The sequence below is a fragment of the Anomaloglossus baeobatrachus genome, chromosome 7, assembly GCF_048569485.1.
Source record: "Anomaloglossus baeobatrachus isolate aAnoBae1 chromosome 7, aAnoBae1.hap1, whole genome shotgun sequence".
In the NCBI taxonomy this organism is placed as follows: domain Eukaryota; kingdom Metazoa; phylum Chordata; class Amphibia; order Anura; family Aromobatidae; genus Anomaloglossus; species Anomaloglossus baeobatrachus.
The window spans coordinates 142,350,929-142,375,836 of NC_134359.1; the positions used below are offsets into that span (position 1 = coordinate 142,350,929).

The following is a 24,908-nucleotide window of genomic DNA, read 5'->3' on the forward strand; positions in this document are numbered from 1 at the left end:
GTCTCTTTGCCCGTCTGTCTCTTTGCCCGTCTGTCTCTTTGCCCGTCTGTCTCTTTCCAGGGCTGTCTCTTTCCAGGTCTGTCTCTTTCCAGGTCTGTCTCCTTGCCCGTCTGTATCTCTTTGCCCGTCTGTCTCTTTCCCCGTCTGTCTCTTTCCAGGGCTGTCTTTTTCCAGGGGTGTCTCTTTGCCCGTCTGTCTCTTTCCAGGGCTGTCGCTTTCCCCATCTGTCTCTGTCTGTGTCTCTGTCTGTGTTTTTCTGTTCCTCTATCCATCTCCCCACCGACATCATATAACCTCACGCATAAGCTTCAACTAACAGTTTATTTTGTTCCTATAGCAACCATTGACAGTTGCTGATAATAACCTATAGCTCCCACCTCCATTCAGTTTAATGGCGGCAGGATTTTAGAGACTAACTGTAAAGCACGGGGTTAAATTTTCCTGTCAAAACATAGTCTACGACGCTCCCTGGGTCGCATGAGGCGTCTGTGCAAAATTTCGTGATTGTTAATGCGACGGTGCGGATTGCTTTAGCGGACATACACACATACACACACACTTACACTCAGCTTTATATATTAGATTTATAATCAAAGATTACTGGACATGTGAACTCCTCCTGAGAAGAAGAAACATTTTTTTTTCTAATTTCTATTTTAAATGACTTCTAACTAAAATATTTAAATTTGTGACTTTTTACTATTTTACTTTTCCTCAGACTGGAAAACCAGAAACTTTACCATTAATTCACATTCTGAAATAGAAGTATTCAGTATCAGTTTTGTTTTCTAACCATTAAAATGTTAATCATCAAATTTACAAATAAAATGAGCTAATACAATCCCTGATGTTCTACTTCACCTTCTTATTCATGTTATAAAAACAAACAGGGAATGACAAAAGGCAAAGAGAACCTGCTACTGAGAATAGGAACATGGGATTCTGTGAGGTATACAATTGGGTTGGGAACCAAAACAATTTCATACAAACATGACGAGTTTATTTGCATGAATTTTAAATCCAATTAAAGGTAGTTGTAATCTGTAAAGAAGAATTCAACCAATCTAAAACATAGAGTTGCTGTAAAAAAATAAATTTCAAATTTACACATTCTCAGATACGGATAAGACGATAATACACCCAACTTGAAAGCTACAGCCAATTTTGCTTTGTATTGAAAAAAAACATTTTTGCTAAACCTAAAGCAGAATTACACACAATTAGTTTCCCTTGATCAACTTGTCAGAAATTCTTTATTTTTAATATTATTTAAAATATTAGAGGAGTGGACCTGGTAAATTTGAACATTTTTCAAGTTGCGCTGATTTTTCATGAAATTTAATTCAACTATCAGAGAATAACTCTACTGCGAATGTATTACCGTATTTTTCGCTTTATAAGACGCACCCCCAAATTTGGTGAAGGAAAAGAGAATTTTTTTAATGTTAAATGGGGTCCATCTTATAATGCCAATGTCCGTCTAACAAATCATATAGGGTATATGTCCCTCATAGCCCCCCATCCTAAAATTAGCCCCCCTTAATCTGGATATGGCCCCCTTATATTGAATATAGCCCCCTTGTGCTGGGACACGTCCCCCTATGCTGCCCATGGCCCCTATAGATGGTACACCTCCCCTGTGTTTGATATGGCCCCCATGTGTGCTGCCCATGACCCCTATAGATGGTACACCTCCCCTGGGTTTGATATTGCCCCCATGTGTGCTGCCCATGGCCCCTATAGATGGTACACCTCCCCTGTGTTAGATATGGCCCCCATGTGTGCTGCCCATGGCCACTATAGATGGCACATCTCCCCTGTGTTAGATATGCCCCCCATGTGTGCTGCCCATGGCCACTATAGATGGCACATCTCCTCTGTGTTAGATATGCCCCCCATGCTGCTGCCCATAATAAAATAAAACACTCTTTCCTTACCTTCTCAGCGCTGTCCCTCCTCGTGTCTCCCACCTCGAAGTTGATCTCCGGCTTCCTCTACTTCGTGGTTCTTGCTGCCGGTCATGTGATCGGCACGGCAGAGTGATATCATCTCTGTGTGCCTTATCACAGACAGCAGCAGCAGGAGACCGGAGATCAGCGCTGGAGGTAAGTAAAGCTTTTTTTTTTTTACTATGGGCAGCAGCACGGGGGCCATATCTAACACAGGGGGGATCATGTGCCATCAAAAGAGGGTGCAGGCAGATATAATATTTCCCGTTGCCCCAGCCCCTCAGCGTGATGCAGTTTCAGCACCACCCTGCTGATGGACAGTGGCTGTGCATATTATATGAGCGGGAGCAGGAGATCAACTGCTGCCCGCAGCTGTCACCTGCTCCCAGCACCGCTCAAGAGCGGACCCTGCAGTATATATATATATATTTGTACACCCCTCCCTGTATATTTGGTTTATAAGACGCACCCCCTACTTTCCCCCAAAATTTGGGGGAACAAAAGTGCGTCTTATAAAGCGAAAAATACGGTATATTACTTTCATTGATGTCTATATTCCTCAGAGCAATATAAACAAGATATAAAAAAATAGATAAAAACATTCTATTAATCATTGTTCCAAATGCCCCACAGCTCATTACTGCTCATCTGGTCTGCAGGGTCTTCCATTCTCTGACATGAGCTGCATCTTCAGTGTCTTCTCTCTAGAACGGGACTTCCATCATAAAATTATAACATCATGATGTGCCTCCAAATTCTTACCTTCATGTCCTAGTTGTAGATGAAGACCCTGATCTAGAATAAAAATTTGGGAGATACAACATGTAACAGCAAAAAGAAGAGGTAATATGGATCGGACAATTAGCAATAATCATTGGGAAGCCCAGAAATGTGTGGCATTTCATTTTTTTATTTTTTTTATATAAATCAGTGGGCTGCCATTTTACAGAATTTGGGCAGAGCAAATGACATAAATTCAAATTTTAGAACACAAGGATTTTTGTAAAATGCAAGTAGAATTCCATTAAATGCAAATAAATTTGCCCATTGCTAATAACTACATTAGGTCTTGAGATACATTATTTGTACTTTATATATGTGGTTGTTGTTTTTACAATATCTGTTGGCGTTGGACATTCCAAAGTGTTTGGCTCATATGGCACCTTACTGTGACATTGATTTAATAGACAGAACATATTCATTTTTGGTGGAAACAGATTTTAAAAGAACAGTTATTCCAATGAAAAAAATCGTGATCGGAAAATAATAGCTTGTTTCAGAGTCTTACATTATGCCATCTTACGGATACATTCTGCATAAAAAAAATAGAATTCATGTCAACCCATCTCAAAAGGGATGAGGGGGCAGGACATTAACAGAAGGTGGGAGCCTTCATGGTCTGGTATGTTAGGTGTGATAATGGAATTCAGGGAGGAGGGATTTGAGATTATCTCGGCTATTTGAATTTAACTAATGAATAAGGGGATGGGTAAACTCTACTGCTATTTACTGGTCATCAAGAACTTAGTACAAGAATCCAAATGGCTTTCCAATCCCAGATGAACTCTGAAGAGGTAAATGTTTGTTCATAGTCTTATTTTTTTTATTTCACATTAATTGGGCAAATCTGTTCAAGATATTACTCGCATAAATTAGTTATTGTTTTTGGAGGATAGTCTGTTACACAAGATGGACCCCACTGATCTGATTTTGATTGCCTATTCTAATAAATTTGGTTGACTTATGTCACACACTATATTACTTTTATACTTTTCTACAAACTTGACTTTTTTTTTCTGTGCTTCATACAGATGGATTTCTATTATGATGGATTTCTATCAATGGAATTATCAATAGCTTGCCAGACAGAGATAAACTCTGAAGAGGTAAATGTTTGTCCATTGTCTTATTTTTTTAATGCTACATTTAGAAATTAAGTTGTTTTAGAAATTCTTATTGGCAATTCTGATGTTTTTGCAATTTTTCTTAAATATTTAATATTTTTGAAATGTATTTTGTTTTATTTGATAGTATTATTAGTTACTAAATACAACTAAAATTAGTCTGCAGTGAGGATATAATTTACCCATAATAATTTTCTATGTTCTACATATTTGAGAATTGGGCATAGCTGTTCAACAGAATACGCCCATAAAATAGTTATATTGTTTTTAAGGATAGTCTGTTACACAAAATGAATAAGAAATAACGTTTGGAACTCCATTCTATGTCTGAACTGGGTGCAAAAACCTAAAAAAACATCACTATGGGGAGATAAGGTATGCACACCAGTGACTATGTAAGGGGAATATGTGAAGCCCCACAGGTGTAGTGTCGGTGCATTACCTTCAGGGACTCCACTCGGCTGGATCTCGTCACAGGTAGGGAATCTTCTATTTGTCGTGACGCCACTCTCAGTATTGCGGTCAGTGGGGACCGCCACTGCAGGTTGAGGGACGCCTGGGGCTGATGGTGAGTGCAGTTAGTTGGAATAGCCTCCTGAGAGTGAGGCAAGCCCCAGGGCCCTGTGTAGGTGCGTAGTACCACAAGGCGCAGAATAACTCCACACACGCAGGATGTCTTTCAGGGGTTTTACTCACTTCAGATGGCAGGGTGAGTAACCCGGGCGTAGCTGGGATGAACCAGGCGGGAACCAGGTATCCTTCAGGCTGACTTCTGATGGTGACTACCAGCTCGCCTTCCTTAGCCCTTGGTGGTTTGGGGTAACCCCGACTTTTAGTCCCTATGGGGGTCACCCAGGGAAGTTGCTGAAGCCTCACTCCCCTTCGTTTGCCGTTTGCTTGTTGCCTGGGCCAGATCACTCCAGCTGCTTGCCTCCTGTGAACTATGGGCCCTAACTGTGGCTACGTGGCTGCGGCTTTTAGGTGTTGTGGTGTGGGCTTTGAGGGCCCCACACCGGCAGGTTTAGCAGGGAAAGGTGGATCTATCCCCGCTCCGGGATCTGCCGCCCGTTTGGGCCTGGTACTCCCTAGCAGTCTCCTTACTTCCCACTCTGTGCTCTCTCTTTAGCTGGAGATGGGTTTCGGGTAGCACTCCTAGGTGACCGTTCTCCCCCGTCGGTAGCCACTGCGCGGACGCTGTCAGACTGCAACAGCCCCAGGGGAAGGGGTCAGCTCCTCTCGGAGCTCCCTGGACTCTGCACTGAACTGGCTCACTGCTCCTCCTCTCCTGTTCTTGCCTACGCCACCTAGCAACCAGGCTCTCCACCACACCCCTTGAGTGGAGATGGAGGCTTTTTAACCCCCTCCACTATTCCAGTGGAGGTGAAGGCTTTGCCCCCTCCTGGGATCCCCAGGGGTCCTCCCAAAGGTACATGTGTGAGACCTGATCACTATGCGCCTGTGTAGTCACACCTCGGTCAGCCTTCTGGATTACCTGTATTGTACTGTCCCCAGCATGGGTGCAGTACTCAGTGGTGCCTGACCAGGTCAGGGGCGCCACATTCCCCCTTAGTTATCACCAGCACGTCCTCGGGCTGCAAGACAACATTTTAAAATGCATAAAACAGTAAAACATGGTAAAACATTTTAAAACCACCAGGTACCATACATCACCACCCTCCACCCACAAGTCCGTTAACCCACCCAAACCCTTTCACGTTGGCCGCGCCTTCAGCCACTTCTGGCAGGATGTAGAGGCGGCTTTCATGGGCTGGTGGTCTTCAGGGCATACCTGGCCTGGTGGATCCGCGCCTTCAGCCTCTTCTGGCAGGATGTAGAGGCGGCCTCCACAGTTGGTGCTGACCAGGTACCCTCTTTGTGGTGGAGAGCCAGGCCCCATAAACAGGCATGCTCTCTGGTTGCAGGTAGCCAAGGCCCTATATACGGACGTGCTCCCTGGTTGCAGACGAGCCAAGCCCCTAAACAGGCTGACTCTGGTGGTGGTGGTGCCCTCTGGTGTAACTATTTACACTGCGAGAGTTTGTGGCTATAGCCAGTTCATAGCCTTAAGGTTCATTTCTCACATTAGTTTATGTGGGCACATACTTAAACTTTAAAACGTTGCAAAAACTTCAAAACTGGTAACTTGCTGTATTTCTTATGTTATTTACATGGATTCCTCCTCACCAGGGCTTGGGCCTGTAGGGCTGCGGCACCTGCTGCTTTCTCGCTCTCTGTCGTCATCAGTGGTAGTCTCATCAGTAGGTTCCTTGTCTTTTCTTTCTCTGTCTTCATCTGTTTCTTTTTCTTTAGGACATGGTGTTACATCTAGGGCATACCAGCCTCTTTCGCCTTGATGCATGGTAAACTGCACTGTGTCTCCCATCCTTAGGTTTCTTCCAGGATGTCCTCTGGGCAAATGAGCTCTAACGTCTCTTCTGTTGACAAAAATGCCTTCTTTCATACCAGGTGCAACTATAAAGCCGTATCCTGATTTTAGGCTAAAATCTTCTACTACTCCTCGACAAAGGGGTCCTCTGACCTGGGCTTTGGCTCTTCTCAGGAACCGTTTCTCCTCTAGGTCTCTGGCCGTTATTTCATCTCTTTGCTCTGGAGATTGTGGTGCAGGGAAAGACTGGGTTCTACTGCGGCGCCGTGTCCTACGGGCTGGGTTCTGCTGGGTGGCTGCTTCACTGCTGGCAGGCTCCCAGATGAGGTTGCTGGACAAGTCTTCCTCTTCATCCCAGCGAGAATATGGCAACATCTCTGGCTCTGGGTATGGATCCACTGCTGGTGGCTCCTGAGTCAGCTCCTCAGCTTCCTGGCCTCCCCTCCCCCTTAGTTCTTCTGAGCACTCCTTTGGTGGCAGTGCTGGGGATGGACTTTCATCAGCAGGCCCAGGCGGGGGACTCTTTGGCGTGGTTGCTGCAGGAGTCGCCTTGGGGGTATGCGGAGGTAGCATGTACCGGTCCACCATCTCCTGTGGGAACTTGGCCTCCAGGTCAGCCTTCAGCTGCCAGTATGCGGGGTCCTCACCTACCAGGGACTTCCTAGCAGGGACTTCCTTAGACTGGGGAGCGGTGTCTGCTCTGGCCTTGCAGGCCGGGGTATACAATGGTACGTCTGTCTTATCTTGGCGGGCCGCGCCCGATATGGCGGCGGCCTGGTCTTGGCGGGCCGCGCCTGGCATGGCGGCGGCCTGGATGGGCGTTTCTGTCGCAGCTTGGATCGGCATCGCAGCTGCGATGGGGTCTTTGCAGACTGGGCTGGGCGTCGCTGCAGCGATCTGGGCTTGGCGGGCCGCACCCGGCGTGGCTGCGGCCTGGTTCAGCACCTCACTTGCGGCGCGGACGAGCGTTGCGGCTGCGGTAGGGTCTCGGCGGGCCGGGCCTAGCATGGCGGCGGCCTGGGTCAGCGTCACACCTGCGGCGCGGATGAGGGTCGCGGTGGCAGCCGGATCTTTGCGGGCCGGACTGGGCGTTGCTGCAGGGACCGGGTCTCGGTGGGCCGAGCCGGGCATCGCTGCGGCGGCCTGAGCTTGGCGGGCTGCACCTGGCGTGGCTGCGGCCTGCTTCAGCGTTGCCGCGCCGGACGCCTCTTCAGGGACCGCGGACGTGGCAGCAGGGGTCGGGGCACTCCCGCTGGCAGGGGCATCACTGGACTCACCCATCGGTGGCAGCATCGGGGTCTGAGTCGTCACCGCCCGGTCTGGCACTCGGCGCGCGGCTCTCTCTTCATAGGCCTGAACCGCCGCGGTCATTCCCAGGAACTCCGCACGTCCCTCTCTGATCAGCCTTCCGACCCTGGCCTCCAGTTGATCGCAGAACTCGGCGAGCTCCCGACACCACCAGGCAGCGGAGCCTGGCTCTGGGTCTCTGCATTCAGACGCCATTTTCTCTAACAACAAGCTGCTGGCTTCTTTTCCGTTCCGACGTCTCTGGACGCTTCCGCTCTCTTCACTGGCGAGGTCAGAACTCTGCAGGGGATCTCTGGGTAGCCACACCTCTTCGTGGGCGGTAACTTCTCCCAGCGCGGGCTGCTGTTGTTTTTCAGCGCGCTTTTCATGGTGGCAATATGGCGGCGCTTCCAATTTTTCAAGCGGACCGCCCAGGCACATGGTCACCTGTCTGGACAGGTCTAGTCCTTATCCTGTTCGTGACGCCAGATGTGAAGCCCCACAGGTGTAGTGTCGGTGCATTACCTTCAGGGACTCCACTCGGCTGGATCTCGTCACAGGTAGGGAATCTTCTATTTGTCGTGACGCCACTCTCAGTATTGCGGTCAGTGGGGACCGCCACTGCAGGTTGAGGGACGCCTGGGGCTGATGGTGAGTGCAGTTAGTTGGAATAGCCTCCTGAGAGTGAGGCAAGCCCCAGGGCCCTGTGTAGGTGCGTAGTACCACAAGGCGCAGAATAACTCCACACACGCAGGATGTCTTTCAGGGGTTTTACTCACTTCAGATGGCAGGGTGAGTAACCCGGGCGTAGCTGGGATGAACCAGGCGGGAACCAGGTATCCTTCAGGCTGACTTCTGATGGTGACTACCAACTCGCCTTCCTTAGCCCTTGGTGGTTTGGGGTAACCCCGACTTTTAGTCCCTATGGGGGTCACCCAGGGAAGTTGCTGAAGCCTCACTCCCCTTCGTTTGCCGTTTGCTTGTTGCCTGGGCCAGATCACTCCAGCTGCTTGCCTCCTGTGAACTATGGGCCCTAACTGTGGCTACGTGGCTGCGGCTTTTAGGTGTTGTGGTGTGGGCTTTGAGGGCCCCACACCGGCAGGTTTAGCAGGGAAAGGTGGATCTATCCCCGCTCCGGGATCTGCCGCCCGTTTGGGCCTGGTACTCCCTAGCAGTCTCCTTACTTCCCACTCTGTGCTCTCTCTTTAGCTGGAGATGGGTTTCGGGTAGCACTCCTAGGTGACCGTTCTCCCCCGTCGGTAGCCACTGCGCGGACGCTGTCAGACTGCAACAGCCCCAGGGGAAGGGGTCAGCTCCTCTCGGAGCTCCCTGGACTCTGCACTGAACTGGCTCACTGCTCCTCCTCTCCTGTTCTTGCCTACGCCACCTAGCAACCAGGCTCTCCACCACACCCCTTGAGTGGAGATGGAGGCTTTTTAACCCCCTCCACTATTCCAGTGGAGGTGAAGGCTTTGCCCCCTCCTGGGATCCCCAGGGGTCCTCCCAAAGGTACATGTGTGAGACCTGATCACTATGCGCCTGTGTAGTCACACCTCGGTCAGCCTTCTGGATTACCTGTATTGTACTGTCCCCAGCATGGGTGCAGTACTCAGTGGTGCCTGACCAGGTCAGGGGCGCCACAAATACATGAAATAGCAGAAACTGCTGTGTGAATACTGACATGAAAAATTCAATAGCTATATGTAAGGATGAAATGTGAAAAATGGAACCTGCATTACTGCCATGAATATATGAATAAAGAGAAATTTAGCTACTGAATTGATCAATGCAATAGAGCCCCAACACTACGCCAAAGTATTTCTCTACGTTGGGGTCCCTAGCTTGTGTGTGTCCTCTCATGCAGTTAAAAAACTTACCGTGTAGGGAAGCTGAGACCCAGGCTATATATACGATGTGGATTGGCAATAGGTGTGTGTGGGGAGGGTTCCAAAATGAAAAACAACTAACAAATAAGAAATAACGTTTGGAACTCCATTCTATGTCTGAACTGGGTGCAAAAACCTAAAAAAACATCACTATGGGGAGATAAGGTATGCACACCAGTGACTATGTAAGGGGAATACATGAAATAGCAGAAACTGCTGTGTGAATACTGACATGAAAAATTCAATAGCTATATGTAAGGATGAAATGTGAAAAATGGAACCTGCATTACTGCCATGAATATATGAATAAAGAGAAATTTAGCTACTGAATTGATCAATGCAATAGAGCCCCAACACTACGCCAAAGTATTTCTCTACGTTGGGGTCCCTAGCTTGTGTGTGTCCTCTCATGCAGTTAAAAAACTTACCGTGTAGGGAAGCTGAGACCCAGGCTATATATACGATGTGGATTGGCAATAGGTGTGTGTGGGGAGGGTTCCAAAACGAAAAACAACTAACTGCATGAGAGGACACACACAAGCTAAGGACCCCAACGTAGAGAAATACTTTGGCGTAGTGTTGGGGCTCTATTGCATTGATGAATTCAGTAGCTAAATTTCTCTTTATTCATATATTCATGGCAGTAATGCAGGTTCCATTTTTCACATTTCATCCTTACATATAGCTATTGAATTTTTCATGTCAGTATTCACACAGCAGTTTCTGCTATTTCATGTATTCCCCTTACATAGTCACTGGTGTGCATACCTTATCTCCCCATAGTGATGTTTTTTTAGGTTTTTGCACCCAGTTCAGACATAGAATGGAGTTCCAAACGTTATTTCTTATTTGTTAGTAGTTTTTCGTTTGTGAACCCTCCCCACACACACCTATTGCCAATCCACATCGTATATATAGCCTGGGTCTCAGCTTCCCTACACGGTAAGTTTTTTAACTGCATGAGAGGACACACACAAGCTAGGGACCCCAACGTAGAGAAATACTTTGGCGTAGTGTTGGGGCTCTATTGCATTGATCAATTCAGTAGCTAAATTTCTCTTTATTCATATATTCATGGCAGTAATGCAGGTTCCATTTTTCACATTTCATCCTTACATATAGCTATTGAATTTTTCATGTCAGTATTCACACAGCAGTTTCTGCTATTTCATGTATTCCCCTTACATAGTCACTGGTGTGCATACCTTATCTCCCCATAGTGATGTTTTTTTAGGTTTTTGCACCCAGTTCAGACATAGAATGGAGTTCCAAACGTTATTTCTTATTTGTTAGTTGTTTTTCGTTTTGGAACCCTCCCCACACACACCTATTGCCAATCCACATCGTATATATAGCCTGGGTCTCAGCTTCCCTACACGGTAAGTTTTTTAACTGCATGAGAGGACACACACAAGCTAGGGACCCCAACGTAGAGAAATACTTTGGCGTAGTTTTGGGGCTCTATTGCATTGATCAATTCAGTAGCTAAATTTCTCTTTATTCATATATTCATGGCAGTAATGCAGGTTCCATTTTTCACATTTCATCCTTACATATAGCTATTGAATTTTTCATGTCAGTATTCACACAGCAGTTTCTGCTATTTCATGTATTCCCCTTACATAGTCACTGGTGTGCATACCTTATCTCCCCATTGTTACACAAAATGGACCCCACTGATTCGATCTTGATTGCCTATTCCAATCAATATTCTTCTCTTATGTCACACACTATTTATTACTTTTATACTTTTATACAAACTTGACTTAGTTTTTTTCTCTGTTACTCAAACAGATCGATTATTATGAAGAATCCTCTGAGGACAACTCTCTAGAGCCAGAAAGTGATGCTAAGGAGGAACAAAAAGGAGAATGGATCTGTCTCACGGATCTTCTTAGACAAGGTACATTCCGGAGACGATCAAAACTGCTGCCTCCTCACATTAAGTCCTACTTATTTATCCCCAAGGACAATAAAAAAAACTGAGGACACAGCGGAAGAGAGTGAAGAAGAGGAGACGAGAGAGACAACATCACTTGATGTCGTTAGTGAAAAGGAAGTGGAAGCAAAGACATACCCGCTCCCTCATCTAAAAACAAGGATTCTTCAGTAATTTCTACAGGATTCATAACGCTAATTTTTAATTTATGTTATAAAAATGTATTTATTGTTTTTTAAATAAATATTATACTGTATTGAAACTGAAGAGTTGTCTGTAGTGTTAAGCCACCCCCCTAGTGTTCCAGTTCGGTTCGGTTCGTCGAACGGCGGCTCAACACCTTCGAACCCCATTGAAAGCAATGGGAGGCAAACACATACAAACACATTATACATGTACACATACAGTTAATAAAGATTAGCATTACACTTACAGGTCCCCACGACGCATCCTGCACTCTGTCTCCCGCCGCTTTTCCTTCCGATCATCGCTGCGCCCTCCCGGTAACCTGCACTGATGATAGGACCATCCGTGACGTCGTCATAGCATGTGACCAGTCACGTGTGTATTATCTAATTGGCTACAGACTGGTCACATGGCTAAACGTCATGCTAGGTCCTGTCAGTGCATCTCTCCGGTACGCGGTGCTCGTTTGAGCATCTCCGTGTACCGGCGAGATGCTTGGGCACATGCTTGGCTCCCCGTTCCTGCATGTGGGCGATCTTTACAGAGTCAGCCTACATGAAAGGACTGGATGCCACAGCCGGAGAATAATGGAGATTACCGTTGCTATAGTAACCCACCTGTCAGATTACTTTAGCAACGGTGGCAGAGGTGACATCACCGCTTACAACCCACAGCCTCTCCTTACTCACTGAGTGATTATACTGCACGGGAGCTGCAGCGTCTTCCTCCCATGCAGTGCTGTCTGATGTAGCAGAGCTACGTTCGACGAACACCTTCGAACCCCATTGAAAACAATTGGAGGCAAACACATACAAACACATGGAAAACACCTTCTATGATGTCCAAAAGGTGACAAACAACTCACAAAACACCACAAATACATGGAAAAGTGACAAGTACATATACTCATGTGAAAATAAAAAAGCTGGACAAGTAAAAGGAGGAGGAGACACAGATATAGGCATGTCATGACCTTCTAAAATCATGTAAAACACAGCAAGAGGACTCCAAAGAGAGTCTCCTTTTTTTCCAAAAATTGGGCCACAGACACCACTTCACCACTTAAGTGGCATCAATTGTCCCCCAGTTGCAAACGGGACAGGTTGATTTCCATGAAGCACAATCCAAATCCACAAGCATTTACTCTCCCCAGGATGACACAGGGGTAGAAAAGTCCTTGCTGATCCATGACTTGTTCATCTTGGAACATTTTTAAAAAAACAAAAAGGGAACTCCAACCAGAGTCTCCCTTTTTTCAAAAAATTAGGCCACAGACACCACTTCAGTGGTATCACTTGTGCCCCAGTTGCAAACTTGACAAGTTGATTTGCATGAAGCACATTCAAAAATCCACAAGCATTTACTCTCCCCAGGATGACACAGGGGTAGAAAAGTCCTTGCTGATCCATGACTTGTTCATCTTGGAACATTTTTAAAAAAACAAAAAGGGAACTCCAACCAGAGTCTCCCTTTTTTCAAAAAATTAGGCCACAGACACCACTTAAGTGGCATCAATTGTCCCCCAGTTGCAAACGGGACAGGTTGATTTCCATGAAGCACAATCCAAATCCACAAGCATTTACTCTCCCCAGGATGACACAGGGGTAGAAAAGTCCTTGCTGATCCATGACTTGTTCATCTTGGAACATTTTTAAAAAAACAAAAAGGGAACTCCAACCAGAGTCTCCCTTTTTTCAAAAAATTAGGCCACAGACACCACTTAAGTGGCATCAATTGTCCCCCAGTTGCAAACTTGACAGGTTGATTTGCATGAAGAACAATCCAAATCCACAAGCATTTACTCTCCCCAGGATGACACAGGGGTAGAAAAGTCCTTGCTGATTCATGACATGTTCATCTTGGAACATTTTTAAAAAAACAAAAAGGGGACTCCAACCAGAGTCTCCCTTTTTTCAAAAAATTAGGCCACAGACACCACTTCAGTGACATCACTTGTGCCCCAGTTGCAAACTTGACAAGTTGATTTGCATGAAGCACATTCAAAAATCCACAAGCATTTACTCTCCCCAGGATGACACAGGGGTAGAAAAGTCCTTGCTGATCCATGACTTGTTCATCTTGGAACATTTTTAAAAAAACAAAAAGGGAACTCCAACCAGAGTCTCCCTTTTTTCAAAAAATTAGGCCACAGACACCACTTAAGTGGCATCAATTGTCCCCCAGTTGCAAACTTGACAGGTTGATTTACATGAAGAACAATCCAAATCCACAAGCATTTACTCTCCCCAGGATGACACAGGGGTAGAAAAGTCCTTGCTGATTCATGACATGTTCATCTTGGAACATTTTTAAAAAAACAAAAAGGGGACTCTAACCAGAGTCTCCCTTTTTTCCAAGAATTGGGCCATAGACACCACTTAAGTGGCATCAGTTGTCCCCCAGTTGCAAACTTGACAGGTTGATTTCCATGAAACACAATCCAAATCCACAAGCCTTTACTCTCCCCAGGATGACACAGGGGTAGAAAAGTCCTTGCTGATCCATGACTTGCTCATCTTGGAACATTTTTAAAAATCAAAAAGGGGACTCCAACCAGAGTCTCCCTATTTCTAAAAATTGGGCCACATGCACCACTGAAGTGGCATCAGTTGTCCCCCAGTTGCAAACTTGACAGGTTGATTTGCATGAAGCACAATCCAAATCCACAACCATTTACTCTCCCCAGGATGACACAGGGATAGAAAAGTCCTTGCGGATCAATGACTTGTTCATCTTAATGAACGTTAGTCTGTCCACATTGTCTCTGGACAGACGCGTGCGCTTATCTGAAAGCACACACCCATCAGGACTGAAGACACGTTCCGAAAGAACGCTGGCTGCGGGACTCGACAAGATCTCCAAGGCGTAAGTGGCGAGCTCAGGCCATTTTTCAAGATTGGAAGCCCAAAATGAGCAAAGCTTTAGTTTCAGAGTCATGGCATCTATATTCACTTGGAGATACTCCTGTATCATCCTCTCCAGCCATTGACTATGTGTCAGACTTCTTGTCTCTTGTGGCCTTGCAAAGGATTGTCTAAAAAAATCATGAAACGATTCCATAAAATTGGTGTTACCAACAGATACGGTGTTGCTGGTACGGTTTGACTGATGATGACTCCACAGTCCCATGGTTGGCAAGTTACAACTGTGAAATTCACTCTGTCCACCACTGGTGTTTAGTGGAAAAGCCGAGCTAAGATTGCATAACAGCTTATGCTGATACTCCTGCATACGTGCGTCCCTTTCTATGGCTGGAATTATTTTGGCAAATTTTGACTTGTACCGGGGATCTAAGGGTGTGGCAACCCAGTAGTCAGCATTACTTCTAATTCGGACAATCCGAGGGTCATGTTGTAGGTAATGCAGCAAGAAGGCGCTCATGTGTCTTGCGCATCCATGCGGACCAAGTCCTTGCTGTGTTTGTGTCGGCGAGGTGATAACCATGCTTCCTTCCTCTGACATCTCCCCTCAACCTCGAACAACCGAAATTTGATCAAGGTCTCGCTCATCTGGTGAGTCTTCCATGCCCATCACCAGTTCATCCTCCATTTCATCCTGGGCTCCTGCACCTTCCTCAACAGTTTGGCTGCTACCATGCGCCCTTGTTAATCCCTCTCCCCCACCGTCCCATGCCTGCCGCCTTGGTGATGCTGAACGTCTGGACCTTGTGGATCTTGGTATCCCTTCCGCATATGAATCCTCCTGTACTTCCTCCCCTTCCTCTTGTCCCACCACCTGACTCCGAATAGTGTTTAGAGTGTGCTCCAGCATGTAAATAACTGGAATTGTCATGCTGATAATGGCATTGTCAGCGCTAAACATATTCGTCTCCATGTCGAAACTGTGCAGAAGGGTGCATAGGTCCTTGATCTGAGACCACTCCAGCGTGATCTGCCCCACCTCTGCATCTCCTTGGCCCAGGCTATACATCATAACGTATTGCTCCAGGGCTTGGTGGTGCTGCCACAGTTGCTGCAACATGTGGAGAGTCGAATTCCAGTGTGTCGCCACATCGCATTTCAGGCGGTGAACCGGCAGGCCGAAAGACTTCTGTAGAGATGCAAGTCGGTCAGCTGCACTGTTTGAATGGCGGAAGTGAGCAGATAGTGACCATGCCCTGTGCAGAAGCCCATCTAGGCCGGGATACTGGGTTAAAAATTGCTGGACAACAAGGTTCAACACGTGAGCTATACAAGGCACGTGTGTCACCTTGCACCGGCGAAGGGCCGCACCCAGGTTTGCAGCATTGTCGCACACGGCCTTCCCTGGCTGCAGGTTGACTGGAGACAACCATTTACGAAACTCAGTCTCCAGAGCTGACCACAACTCTTCAGCTGTGTGACTCTTATTTCCCAGACATTTCAATGTAAAGACCGCCTGATGCCATTGAGCTCTGCTGCCAGCATAGTAAGGAGGTGTGCGGGATTCCTTGTGCGCAGTTACAACACGGGTGACCTGACCAGACAGGATTTGGGTGGAAGTGGAGGACCCAGACAATGTTGAGGAGGCAGAAGCAGTGGAGGAACTTCTACATACAGAGGATTGACGCACAACTCGTGGGTATGGTAAGACTTGTACAGCAGACCCTTCTCCATCTCTCACCATAGTTACCCAGTGCCCAGTCAGCAACATGTAACGCCCCTGTCCATGCTTACTGGTCCAAGTATCGGTGGTGAAATGCACCTTGTCACACACAGACTTTCTCAAGGAAGCGGTGATGTTGTGTACGACATGCTGGTGTAGCGCAGGCACACCTTTCTTGGAGAAGTAGTGGCGACTGGGCATCTGGTACTGGGGCACTGCGATGGACATAAGTGTCAGAGTTCCGGGATTTCCAGTTTTCTTTTGAAGGATCTTGCCCTTTGTTAACATGGAGTTTTCTGTTCTGTTGCCCTACTTCCTGTTCATCTGTTTAAAAGCCCGCCTCTAAGCTTAGTCTAGTTGCCTGAGTACACTGCTTCCTGTGTACTCCTGCCCTGCTGCTCTCATTACCTGATTGCTGTTTGGATCCGGTTGAAACACCTGACACCAGCTCTGGACTTCACCTCTCATCCAACTGTGCTCGGACTCTGTCTGCCACCTCTGGTCGGCACTTCTGCCCGGTCCCTTCCGTTCATATTCACCCTAGGACTCATATCACGTACAGACATTTTTTGGACTATTTCTGTTGCCCTTTTGTGTCCCGGCTGCTGTACATTTGGGCCTTCTGGGGTGATTGCCGGACAGCCCCTGTATAGGGGTTCGCTGTCTCCCTGGGGGAGTCCAGTGCGCGTCCCCGGGAATTCCCCTTTGCTCTGAACCCAGCAGGTATTTACTGTGTTTATGTTCCACTGTGTATATTTTGTTCTGTGTACATATTGCGGTTACATATTACTGTGTATATTTTGTTCTGTTTACATATTGCGGTTACATCTTATTGTGTATATTCTGTTCTGTGCACATATTGCGGTTACATATTATAAAACGTCTTTTGCACCAAGAACTCGTCTCTGGTTATCATTGCCCTAACGCAATCGAAATCCTCAGTACATACAATAGTATTACATTATACTCAGGCCAATAAGAGGATTTCGCTGGGGCAATGACTGAGACACGAGTAGATCAGCTTTACTCCATGATTAACTCCTTGCAGCAGGAGATGGAGGCGGTGCAAACTAAGCTTAGAGATGTGGAGGTACAGCTGGGCCATGATCACCAGGTACTGGGTCCGGCTATTCAGGATTTGCAAACCAAAGTGGAGGCTCAGGAAGCTGCCCCCACTACGTCTGTATCAGCTGCCGGTATGCCTAGGTTACCCCCATTTCGTTTCAGTGGTGGTCGAAGTCAGTTCCGTGGGTTTGTTAACCAGAGTATACTGTTTTTTGATGTACATGCTGATTATTACCGGTCTGACCGGTCAAAAGTGTTATGTATAATCATGTTGTTAACCTCACGAGCACTGGCTTGGGCTAATCCTATGATAGAGAATCGTGATATCCGTTTAAATAACCTGGATGACTTTTTAACAGCAATGGCGCAAATGTTTGATGATCCTAATCGCCGTGCTACCGCTGAATCGGCTCTGCTTTCCTTACGTCATGGAAAGCGGTCTGTCGTCGAATACGCCACTGAGTTCAAAAGGTTAGTGGTAGACACCGACTGGGGAAATAATGCACTATTATCAGTGTTCAGAAAGGGTTTGTCCGGTACCATCAAGGACGAGTTAGCTCGTGCCGAATCTCCACGGGATTTTGAACTGTTTCTCCAACACTGTGTGCGTATCGATACCTGCTTGACGGAACGCTGACAGGAAAAATGGACAGCTGTAAACCGGGTAACCAACTTTGCGTTTCCTTCTAGAGAACCCCGCTCACAAGACGCCACGGGAGGCCGAGGATGTTCCTATGCAAGTGGACTCTCTACAAAAGCGAGAGACCAACGAACGTCGTGAACACCGGCTCCGTGAGCGTTTGTGTTTCTATTGTGGTCAATCGGACCATTTTCTGATTGGCTGTCCAAATCGCCCGAATAAGGTACTGGCAGCAATGGCAGAGTGTGACAACACGGACGCAGAGTCCGATATCTCTGAGGCAAGTTTACACCTGGATTCGGTATTTCCCTCGACATTGATGTCAACTTCACCTAAGGACCCAGAAGGGAAATACACCCATTGCTCGCTTCCCATTCAGATACGGTGGGAGGGACAGTTAATTCCTACATCTGCTATGATAGACTCTGGGGCAGGGGGAAATTTCATGGACTCTTCTTTTGCCAGGAAACACGGTATCCAGACTCAACAAAGATCCTCACCAGTTACCATGGAGACGGTAGACGGTTCTCCACTAGTTTCCGGACCAGTTGATCGGGAGACAGTACCCCTTGAATATGTGATGAAACCAGGTCAGCAGGAGACCCTTGTTTTCATGTTGATTTCTTCTCCCCATTTTCCGATAATTTTAGGAATTCCTTGGCTGCGGTCTACAAATCCAGTCATCGATTGGGAGACTAAAGAAATATTCTTCCCACCCCAGAGTGGTCCGACCATTAGTCCAACTGTACCGGTTCCAGTAACACCAAATGCGGAGGGCACTGTACAGGTACCTGTTCTACCCCTGGTTTATAATGACTTCGCTGATATATGCGACAAAAGAAAAGCAGATCGGCTTCCCCCGCATAGACCGTATGATTGTCCCATAAAATTACTCCCAGGGGCAGAGATCCCGTTTGGTCATGTCTACCCGTTGGCGGCACCTGAGTTACAAGCACTAAAAGATTACATCGATAAAAACCTAGCCAAGGGATTTATTCGACCTTCTACCTCACCAGCAGGGGCACCCATCTTTTTCGTGAAAAAGAAAGAGGGGACTCTGAGACCTTGTATCAACTATCGGGAACTAAATAAGATAACCATCCGGAACCGGTATCCGTTACCGTTGATTCCCGAACTATTGGAGAGAGTACAACAGGCCAAAATATTTACTAAATTGGATCTCCGTGGGGCATATAATCTACTCCACATACGTCCCGGGGACGAGTGGAAAACAGCGTTCAGATGCCGGTATGGACATTATGAGTATCTAGTGATGCCTTTTGGACTTTGTAACACCCCAGCGGCTTTCCAACACCTAGTCAACGATATTTTTAGGGATATAATGGACCAGTTCATGGTGATTTACCTGGATGATATCTTAATCTTTTCTGATTCCCTACAGGAACACAAGGAGCACGTCAAGACAGTACTTACCCGTCTGAGGGATAACCACCTGTATATTAAACTGGAGAAGTGCGAATTCCATTGCTCAAAGATACAATTTTTAGGATATGTCATCTCTCCTCAGGGACTGAACATGGAGTCTGGCAAGATACGGGCAATTCTAGACTGGCCGGAACCGGGAAACATCAAGGAGGTACAACGCTTTGTCGGTTTTGCTAACTTTTACAGACGCTTTATCCGTAACTTTTCAGAGATCGTCCGTCCTATCACTCTGTTAACCAAAAAAGGGCAGAAGTTTCTGTGGTCCGCCCAGGCCCAGGAAGCTTTCAATCGTCTCAAGGTTTGTTTTACCTCAGCACCAATACTAATACACCCGAATCCCGCGCTCCCTTTTATTGTGGAAATCGATGCTTCCGATTATGCATTAGGGGCTATCCTTTCACAAAGGACTGGGGACAAGAGTCTCTTGCACCCGTGTGCTTTCTTTTCTCGCCGGTTGTCCCCTGCAGAAAAGAACTATGACATTGCGGACAAGGAAGTGTTGGCGATTATTTCTGCTTTTAAGGAATGGAGACACCACTTACAGGGAGCAGCGCAACAAGTGATTGTTCTCACAGACCATCGTAACCTAGAATTCCTTAAATCTGCCAGGTGCCTGTCTAAACGGCAAGCCCGTTGGAGCCTGTTCCTTAACCAGTTTAATTTTATCGTTACATACCATCCAGGATCACGTAATGGGAAAGCCGATGCCTTGTCCCGAATCCACGTCATGGACTCCGTGCCTGGAATCCCGTCTCAGACCGTTTTATCAGATGCCAATTTTGTTGGAGTAATCCGGGACCAGGACTTGTGGAAGGACATCAAGCTGGCCTATGATGGTGACGTATTTCTTGCTGCTCCCCCGAATGATGTGACTCTTGTCCTTCGGAATGGTGTGTGGTTGAGAGAGCGACGTATTTATGTCCCGGAGGCTGTAAGACTTCGGGTTCTCAAGTTGGTCCATGACTCCGTGTTGGCAGGTCATAGGGGGGTACAGAAGACGCAGGAATTTCTGAGTCGTTTTTTCTGGTGGCCTACCTGTTTAAAGGATGTGAAAGACTATGTCCACTCATGTGTGGTTTGTGCCCGGTGCAAGGTCCCTCGTGTGGCTCCTACGGGACTCCTTCAACCGTTACCCGTACCATCTCGCCCTTGGGGATCCATCTCAATGGATTTTATTGTGGAGTTGCCAGTCTCAGGCGGTAACAATACCATTTTGGTGGTGGTGGATCGGTTGACAAAGGCTGCTCATTTTATTCCATATACCAGTCTTCCCTCAGCCGCAGAGACAGTGGATTTGGTTATCCAGAATATATTTCGATTGCATGGGGTACCGGATGAGATCATCTCTGACCGGGGCGTGCAGTTCACGTCTAAGTTCTGGAAAGGGTTTTGTTCAGCACTCCATATTGATGTCTGTTTGTCTTCTGCATACCATCCCCAGACAAATGGGCAAACCGAACGGACTAATCAAACCCTGGAGCAGTACCTACGATGTTATGTCAGCCATCTGCAGGACGATTGGTTGCAGCTGCTTCCTTTGGCGGAGTTCTTGTATAACAACACTCAGAGCAGCTCCACTAAGGTAACGCCCTTTTTCGCTAACTTGGGTTACCATCCGAATATTTTGCCTAGGTCACCGGTGGCGGTTTCGGTGCCAGCGGTGGAGGACAGATTGACGGAGCTACGACGGAATCTGGAGGTTTTAAAGGACTCTTTGGCTTCGGCTCAGGAGCGTTACAAGAAGTCAGCAGACACTCACCGGAAACAGGCACCCATGTATAAGGTAGGGGGCTCGGTGTGGTTATCCACCAAAAATCTGAAATTAGGTGTTCCTTCGCAGAAGCTGGGGCAGAAATTCATTGGTCCGTTTAAGATCACCGGGATAGTGAGCTCTGTGGCCTGTCGGTTGAGGTTGCCGCACAATTTAAAGGTACACCCGGTCTTTCATGTTTCTCTGCTAAAACCAGTTTCCCCTAATACGTTTCATGGTCGTATCGTGCCTCCTCCTCCGCCGGTGATGGTTGATGGCCAGGAGCAGTTCATGGTTGAGGACATTATTGACTCCCGGCTCCATCGGCATCGGCTTCAGTATCTGGTACGTTGGCAGGGGTACTCCCCCGAGGACGATTCCTGGGAACCTGTGGGTAACATCCGAGCGCCCCGAAAGGTTGCTCAGTTTCATCGGAGGTACCCGGACAAGCCTGGCCCTGATCCATCCTGAGGCCGTTTCTGGGGGGGGAGTACTGTCAGAGTTCCGGGATTTCCAGTTTTCTTTTGAAGGATCTTGCCCTTTGTTAACATGGAGTTTTCTGTTCTGTTCCCCTACTTCCTGTTCATCTGTTTAAAAGCCCGCCCCTAAGCTTAGTCTAGTTGCCTGAGTATACTGCTTCCTGTGTACTCCTGCCCTGCTGCTCTCATCACCTGATTGCTGTTTGGATCCGGTTGAAACACCTGACACCAGCTCTGGACTTCACCTCTCATCCAACTGTGCTCGGACTCTGTCTGCCGTCTCTGGTCGGCACTTCTGCCCGGTCCCTTCCGTTCATATTCACCCTAGGACTCACATCACGTACGGACATTTTTTGGGCTATTTCTGTTGCCCTTTTGTGTCCCGGCTGCTGTACATTTGGGCCTTCTGGGGTGATTGCCGGACAGCCCCTGTATAGGGGTTCGCTTCTGGCGGTCTCCCTGGGGGAGTCCAGTGCGCGGCCCCGGGAATTCCCCTTTGCTCTGAACCCAGCAGGTATTTACTGTGTTTATGTTCCACTGTGTATATTTTGTTCTGTGTACATATTGCGGTTACATAATACTGTGTATATTTTGTTCTGTTTACATATTGCGGTTACATCTTATTGTGTATATTCTGTTCTGTGCACATATTGCGGTTACATATTATAAAATGTCTTTTGCACCAAGAACTCGTCTCTGGTTGTCATTGCCCTAACGCAATCGAAATCCTCAGTACATACAATAGTATTACAATAAGGTCTTGAAAATCCTCTGTGTCCACCACGCGGAAAGGCAGCATTTCTGTAGACAACAGCTTGCAGAGGGTGAAAGTCATCCTCTTAGCTTTGTCATGGCTAGGAGGAAATGGTCTTTTATTTGTCAACATCTGATGGACCGAGGGCTGGCTGTTGTGCTGAGACGGCATTGAGTAGGGTGTCCCTGGAAAACTGCTGGTCTGTGAGGAAAGTGCAGGCGGAGACATAATGTTGCCTTTATCCAAAGTTGGTGCTCTCGATGTCTGAAAGAGCTCCACACCAGCACTTCCAATACAACTGACGACGTGCCAATCACACTGCCTGTTGCGGTTAAAGAGGTGGAATGTCTGCGTCGCAAAGCATGTCTGACTGCTGTCCCCACAGTCATAGAGGATGAAGGGCGCGTGGATGCACTTGAAGGGGCAGGCGGTGGTTGGCGCGCTCTGCTAGTCCGCATTGTAGCACAGTGAGCTTCGCACTGGGACTTATGCTTGATATCCATGTGACGATTTATGGTCGTAGTAATCAAACGAGTGAGGTTTTGGCCTCTACTTAGAGATTGGCGACAAATCTTACAGATGACATGGGAGATCCTTTGTGATGTCAAAAAATGACCAGGCTAGGCAAGGCTCAGAGCCTATGTGACCTGCAGTTGCACCCCTACTTGTGCTCAGAGGCAGAGTTGTGGCTGAGGATGCAGCTGTTGACGTGCTTCCAGTACTCCGTCTCTGTCCAGGAAGGCTCAAGCTAACCTCGTCGTCAGTCGCATCCTCCTCCACCGCCTCTGCTGACCTCATCGAGAGCCTGACTGTGGGTTGACAGTAAGTGGGATCTACAACCTCATCATCACCCTGTGTGTTTGCACTCCCCTCGTCCTCAGAGCTAACCTCTTCCTGCCGTGACCGAATAGTTAAGTTGTCATTCCAATCAGGTATCTGAGTCTCATCGTCATCAGAATGTTCCTCATTGTCTCCACCAAGAGGAGTTACAGTTGGGGAATGAGGGTCTACATTAAGCTCAGAAACTTCTTCATCAGGGCCTGAATCTGACTCACAAAGCTTCTGGCCATCACTGCAGATCATTTCCTGGTCTGGACCCACTGTAGCTTTGGAGAAGACCTCTGATTCCCAGGCTATAGTGTGACTGAACCGCTCTGCAGACTCAACCATCTCTGTTACCCCATACTCTGCAGGGTGGGTGGAGACTTGAGAGCTGTTAGAAGGCAAGTGGGATTGGTGTGACAACTTAGAGGACTGGAGGCTTTGGGATATTGAAGTTGAGGTGGAGGAGAGGCCACTTGATGGAGCACTTGAGATCCATTCAAGCATGTGCTTTTTTTGTGCATCATCTGCCTTTGGTAGAGTTGTTCGGTTCTGTAAAAAAGGGATTACATCAGATTGTCCACGGAAAGTAGTAGACATCTTACTTTTGCTGGAAGATGGCCTTTCTTCAGCATATGTTACTGTTGCTTTACCGCCTACCCCACGGACACAAACTTTTTTTCCCTTTCCAACACACTTGTTCCCCTTTCCACCATCAACTGTCCTTTTGCCACTCATTTTGTTTGAACAAATTGGACACTTAAAATGTCGTAGCAAAAATGGAGAGGTGGTGTAGATTGCAGAGGTGGTCTAGCTTTATTGACAGCTGAAGAACCAACACTATCACAGACAATGAAACTATGGCCCGAAAACTGGCTGCACGTTTTGCAATTCAAATTTTATAGCAAAAATGGACAGGTGCTGTACAATGCAGAGGTGGTATAGCAAAATTGTCAGCAGAGGAACCCTATCCTAGTATCCCAGACAATTAAAGTATGCCCCTAAAACTGCCTGCACTTTTTGCAATAAAAATTGCGTAGCAAAAATGGAGATGTGGTGTACAACGCAGAGGTGGTATAGCAAAATTGTCAGCAGAGGAAACCTAATGTAATATCCTAGACAATGAAAGTATGGCCCTAAAAATGGCAGCACTTTTTGCAATTAAAATTGCGTAGCAAAAATGGACAGGTGCTGTACAATGCAGAGCTGGTATAGCAAAATTGTCAGCAGAGAACCCTAACGTAGTATCCCAGACAATGAAAGTATGGCCCTAAAAATGGCAGCACTTTTTGCAATTCAAATTGCGTAGCAAAAATGGAGATGTGGTGTACAATGCAGAGGTAGTATAGCAAAATTGTCAGCAGAGGAACCCTAACGTAGTATCCCAGACAATGAAAGTATGGCCCTAAAAATGGCAGCACCTTTTGCAATAAAAAATGCGTAGCAAAAATGGAGATGTGGTGTACAATGCAGAGGTGGTATTGCAAAATTGTCAGCAGATGAACCCTAACGTAGTATCCCAGACAATGAAAGTATGGCCCTAAAAATGGCAGCACTTTTTGCAATTAAAATTGTGTAGCAAAAATGGACAGGTGCTGTACAATGCAGAGGTGGTATAGTAAAATTGTCAGCAGAGGAACCCTAACGTAGTATCCCAGACAATGAAAGTATGGCCCTAAAAATGGCAGCACTTTTTGCAATTCAAATTGCGTAGCAAAAATGGAGATGTGGTGTACAATGCAGAGGTGGTATAGTAAAATTGTCAGCAGAGGAACCCTAACGTAGTATCTCAGATAATGTAAGTATGGCCCTAAAATTGGCAGCACTTCTT

At 46.9% G+C, this 24,908-nt stretch overlaps 1 long non-coding RNA gene across 1 annotated transcript; it reads left to right on the top strand.

The window, feature by feature from the left end:
* The first annotated feature begins 2,620 nt into the window (after window positions 1-2,620).
* On the top strand, window positions 2,621-11,618 carry LOC142246011 (uncharacterized). Its single transcript, XR_012724840.1, has 3 exons — window positions 2,621-2,792; window positions 3,761-3,835; window positions 11,207-11,618. It is a non-coding gene; the product is annotated as an uncharacterized LOC142246011 (long non-coding RNA).
* The last annotated feature ends 13,290 nt before the right edge of the window (window positions 11,619-24,908 follow it).